Genomic DNA, 6,325 nt, shown 5'->3' on the forward strand with positions numbered 1-6,325 from the left:
AGATTTACCCAAACCCCAAGAGAAGCTTGGTTGAGGAAAGAATTATTTCTTGGAGTGCTTTGAGTGCCTTTTACTTTCCATTACCGCAACATAATTGTTCAATTTTCTAACATTGTTTTCTTGAAATTGTTTGTTCCTTGTGTTTGTTGTTTTCATTTTGGAAATGGCTACCTATTCAAGTGGTGAATCTTCCAAACCACACTCTCCAAAAAAGAGCATTTATTCTTGGTGAATTGAAGGAGACAAAACGCTCCCTTGCACAAAAAGATGAAGCCATAAAACAATTGGAGGAAAGATTACAAAAACTTGAAGTGACTCATGATAGGACCAACCATTCCAACCATGGAAGCCGCCATTCTCATAGACATTCTTCAAGAAGTTCTTCCACTTCTCACGGCCATGAAGAAGAAAGTGGACGAAGGAGGCATCGTCATCATCATGAAGATAGGCGCCAACATGTGGCAAAGCCTTATTTTCTAATTGTAAAATTGCCTAGTTTTAGTGGGGATGGTGATCCTAATGTATATTTGGATTGGGAGGCAAAGGTTGAGCAAATTTTTCATGTACATGAGGTCTTAGAAGACCAAAGGGTTGGACTTGCTTCTTTAGAATTTTTAGACTATGCCATGCAATGGTGGCATAAGACTCTTATGGACATTGGACTAAACAAGAGACCTCCCGTGGTTTCTTGGAACGATTTAAAAGAGTGTATGCGCGCGAGGTTTGTTCCTCCTCCTTCTAGGAATGAACACTTTTTGAAGTTCCAAAGGCTTCCTCAAGGACATAGGATAGTAGATGAATACTTTAAAGATTTTGAAACAACTTTGACTAAAATGAATATGCATGCTAACGAAGAGTCAAAGATAAAATGGTTTGTAAGTGGTTTAAGAAGAGAAATTAAAGATTTTGTAAAATTACATGAGTACTTTGAGAAAGTGGTTCCCCTAGCCATCAAGGTGGAATCACACCTTTTGAAAACAACTTTAAAAAATACTCATGATGATGGTTTTTACAAATCTTCTAGGAAGGATGCAAACAAAATTTCTACTCAAATTTCTTCTTCCAATTTTTCCAAAACAAACCACTTCTCCAAAAAAGTTTCTACTCAAAATCCTTCTACCCCTAAGTCACCAACCATAACTTCACGCACCAAATGTTTTAAATGTTTAAGTTTTGGACACATAGCTATCTATTGTCCAACTAAACAAACCATGATGTTACACGTGGTTAAACAAGACCAACTTAAAATAAAAACCAAAAGTGAAAATGAAAAGAGACAAAGAAGGCCAAGTTGACATGAGTCTTATCCTTTCACCTCCAAGGTGTTTTCCTTCCTTATCTTTTTCATTACCAAAGGTTCCTACTTCACCACCATATTGGTTAAAGAATGTTAGGGATGATTTTTTTCATACCTCCTAATGGTTTTCACCATTTAAGAGGACTTTTTCCAAAAAATATCATCATTCCCAAACAATCTTTTCCAACTTGGTCTGTCTATAGGACCTCATTTTATGAACTCCCAATGCTTACAAATTCTAAGTCATGTTTGCCTTTCTCTTATTCAACTGTTAATTTTGATTGTAAACTGACTTTGTCTAATGCAGAAGTACTAAATTCGTGGTCGAATTTTCTCCAACTTGGAGGGCATGATGTGAACCAAGAAAATACATGAAGATGACCAAGGATGTTATATTTGAAGGGTCATCTCAACAAGCAAATAAATAATTCATCAATAGAAGAAATGGACAAGGCCCAAACAATTTAAAGTTCTTCTTATTAGTCTTCTCAAAAGATGAGGCCCAAGTCCAATTAATATCTCTTTTTGTAAAAACTCTTGTATAAAGTTTGTAGATAATATAGGAGTAGCTTTAGGAAAGTACCAAAGAGGAAAACCAAAAGACACCTCTCATGTAAGGCTCTTAGACGCTACTTTAGAGAAGGAACTAGAAGAGTGACTCTTCCAACTCCCTTGCCTTGTATAAATAGAGGTACATGGTACCTTGTATCATAAGTTGAAATTGAATATTTGAGTAAAGAAACTATACCAAATTGGTGAGAGAGTTGTGTGAGACTTGTTCTCTACTCTTCTTCCTAGTCTTATCTTGGGACATTCTTGGGACTCTCAAGTGGCAGCATCCACTCATCTTGAAGCTTCTCCACCCTTCAAGTGGTGTGAAACACTCCAAGGATCATCAACCACAAAAGTTCATTTCCTTTCATCTTCCATAATTACCCATTTGTTGTTTTCTTGTAGTTTTTCAATTCCAATCGGTTCAATTGTTTTCTTTTATTGTTTCCTTTCATTTGCTGCACTTGTTATGCACTTTGTTCGGTTATTTTCCATTCATACTGTTCTTGTTTCAGTTTTCATAGAAACCCATTGCTATATTGAATTATTGAGTTTCAATTGGTGGGTTTTGTTCTTTGTTGTGTTTCAATCGGTAGTTTTAATTCTTGTTCTGATCTTGTTTCTAATCTTGTGTTCTTGATGAGTTCTTGATGAGTTCTTGAATGGTTTAGAATCTTGATCAAATTCTTGAAAGTGTCTTTTCATATACCAACTCACATCAGGTAGGCATCGGCCAGGAAAAGGGAGAGTCACTGAGAACCTTTGTTGATAGGTTCAGCAAAGTGGCAATGAGCATCCGGAACCTCAACCCGGACGTTGTCATGCATCACATGCTGACGGCCCTGTGCCCAGGACCTTTTGTTGATAACTTGTGAATGCAGCCGGACGATAGCCTAGACGAGCTGAGAAAGAGAGTTGTTAAGTATATGCAGCTGGAGGAACTCAGGGAGTTCTGTAACCAAGCCCAAGCCGAGGCTAGTGGGGAGAAGAACAAGGAAGAGAAGAATCGCCAAGGCCGGTCAGGCCATCGGGGCGACAAGCGCAGAGATAACAGAGACCGACCAATCTGGTTCTCAAGGTACACACCCCTAACGACCGAGAGGGGAAGAATTTTGGACGAGGCACTCAACGCCGAGTTGATCCCTCCTCCCACAAAAGTGGCCAGCCCGAACAATGCCAACCGAAGGAAATAGTGCTGGTACCACCAAAACAGTGGACACTCCACTGAGGAATGCCAGGACTTGAAAGACAAGATCGAGGAGCTCATCCAGGTCGGGCACTTGCGTCGATTCGTCAGGAATGGCCAAGACACAAGTCGCTCACCTCGCAGAGAGGAGCCCTCCAAGAGAACGAGATCACCTCCACGAGGCTGAGACGATTGAGACCGCAGGGACGACCGCTGGTCTCGGAGAGACAACCCTCCCCGCAGGGAGGACCCTCCCAGGGAGGCCGATAGAGGAGGTAACCGAGAGGTTATCAACACCATAGCCGGCGACTTCACCGGAGGAAGGAGCACCAACAACGTCCGAAAGAAACACTTGCGGGCGGTGCATCAGGTGAATGTGGTGACATTCCGACCGAGGATGCCACCCATCACCTTCACAGATGAAGACTTCAAGGGCGTGGATTACCGCCAGGATGACCCCATGGTGATATCGGTCGATATAGACCGATTCACCATCAAGAAGACCCTTGTGGACCAAGGGAGTTCGGTAGACATCCTCTATTGGAAAACGTTCAAAGCCATGAGGATACCCGAGTTCAAGATGGTGCCTTACGACGACCATGTTGTCGGGTTCTCGGGTGAGAGGATGGGTACCAAGGGCTACATTGAGCTCTATTCCACTTTCGGCCAGGAGAAGAATACCAAGACCATAAGGATTCGGTATCTGGTCATCGATGCCAATACCTCCTAAAACATCCTCCTCGGTCGACCGTCCATCAACCGGCTGATGGCCATCATATCGACTCCCCACCTGGCAATGAAGTTCCCTTCGAAGACGGGGGATATTCTTACGGTCCACGTGGACCAGAAGGAGGCACGAGAGTGCTATGCCGAAAGCCTATGAGTGGAGCCCTTAAGGAACAACCTCTCTCCCGAGAGAAAGTCCTCCCGAAAGGATCGCTCACCCAGGGAGGCCTGACCGATGTCAGTTGAGCCAATTGTCACGTTGGTAGACCTAGACCCTCGGGCGACCGAGAACAAACTAGAAGCGCGGGAGGAGCTGAAAAATACGGTGAAGTGGCAATGATTTTGAAAATTTTATCACAATTCATTGGCACATTGTTTTTGTATGATTACAGTGCCTAATTTGAGATAAGATCTTGAATTTTCAGTGGTTTAAATTTCAACTTCCAGTTTGCATTATCTAGTTCAACATAAATTGTTAAAGTCACGCACATTTTTTACACAAATTCCAGTAGTACTGTTTTTGGTTTTCTTCATCTTATTAAAGTGTCACAAATTAATGAATCTCCTAATCAACTCACGTCACTAGAAAACATAAAAATTCAACAATGAATACGTTATTCAAAACCAAACAACAATGAAAGAACATCATTCTTTAAAAAATCAAACAATTCACAGTTAATGTATTATGTAAATGTGCTTTTGCAATAAACTAACTTTGAGTCAACACAAGGAACATAACAAGGACAAAAAAAACTTACATTATTCCTCACCCCACCCTAACTAATTACAGAACAAACCTAACATTTTAAGAAAAAGTTACTCTACCTCTGTGATACAACTATAATGTGGGTCACTAGATATTCCCTCTAGGGTCACCACATTCTACAACTGTCTAAGTTGAGTGAATTTTGTGGTTAGTTCGCACTTTCCTACTCTCATGGATTCTAAAGAACCCATTTAACCCACTTTCTTCCCACCTCATGGCCTACCCTTCACCAACACGAATACTCACTTCACATATCCAGAAAAAAAAATCACTAATTTGTGCACAAAGTGTAATATGAGTCACCACATATTGCCTATAGGGTCACCATTTGATGATATTCTCTTAGTTGAGTGAATTTTCTGCGCACTTCACACTGCTCTAAACTCATGGCCTTTAAAGACCTCAATTAAACCACTTTGTCCCCAGCTCATGCCCCACTACAACTAAGACAAACACTCACTTCCCATTTCTAGAAAAAGTTTCCCTGAATATATGCAAGAAGTGTAATGTGGATCACCACATATTCCCTATAGGGTCACCATTTGATGATATTCTCTTAGTTTACTGAATTTTGTGCCCACTTCACAGTGCTCTACACTCATGGACTCTAAACACCTCAATTGAATTACTTTGTCCCCAGCTCATGCCCCACTACAACCAACACGAACACTCACTTCCCATTTCCAGAAAAAGTTTCCATGGGTCTGTGCAGAAAGTGTAATGTGAGTCACCACATACTCCTACTAGGGTTATCACATACTGCAACCCTCTAAGTTGACTGAATTATTGCTCACTTGACACTGCCTTACACTCATGCCCTCTAAAGACCTGATCTAACACATTTTCTCCCCACATCATGTCCATCACAACAAACATGAACACTCACTTCATATTTCCATAAAAAGTTTCATTGGGTTTGTGCAGGAAGTATAAAGTGGGTCACTGTACATTCCCTGAAGGGTCACCACATACTATTACTCTCTAATTTGCCTGAATTTTGTAGTTACTTCACACGATCCTACTCTCACGGCCTCTAAATAACTCATTTAACACATTTTCTCTCCACCTCTATAGCAGAAAGGATAACTTGTAAAAGGGCAACACGTGATAAGTGAAAACTTATGGACCATTGCATTCCACACCTGCGTATATAGAAATTGAATTTCCAATTTTATAAATTAAATTAAAAATATGTATATTCATAGCTTAGTTTAGTTTTATCATTATACCTGAACATACGATGAACTTGAGTCTGAGAAAATATTGGTATTTAAATGAGATTTAATAAAATAAAATCTCCACCTAATTATTTGTATTGCAATGAGTCCCAAAGACGGAGCATTTTGGAAGGCTCAACCAAGTCTCTTGATACTTTTGAAGCAGTGTTTCAGCATGAAGCGGTTGAAGGAGATGCAGGGTCGTGTTGTGCAAATGGTTTCCATAATACCCCGCTTGTGGTGGGAAAGATCATTGAGTTTTAAGCGGTTTCAGGTCACGGAGATATCAATTACGTCGTCAGGGTTTTTCACAGAATCGATAAACCCGATGTGTTTATATGGAACACCATGATCAGGGAATTTGGGATGACTCGCCAACCAACCAGAGAAGGCCATTGACTTGTTCAGGAGAATGATGCAGGCAAAATGCGATGTGGCAGCAATTGACACTTTCACATTCTCTTTTATGTTCTTAAAATCATTGCTGGATTCAGATCTGTTATAAAGAAATATTTAATGTTTCATTGATGATAGTTGAAAGAAGTCGATGTAATGTAGGCCGAGAACTTTTCATCATAAAG

The sequence above is a fragment of the Phaseolus vulgaris genome, chromosome 6 (genome assembly GCF_000499845.2).
Source record: "Phaseolus vulgaris cultivar G19833 chromosome 6, P. vulgaris v2.0, whole genome shotgun sequence".
Taxonomy (NCBI): Eukaryota; Viridiplantae; Streptophyta; class Magnoliopsida; order Fabales; family Fabaceae; genus Phaseolus; species Phaseolus vulgaris.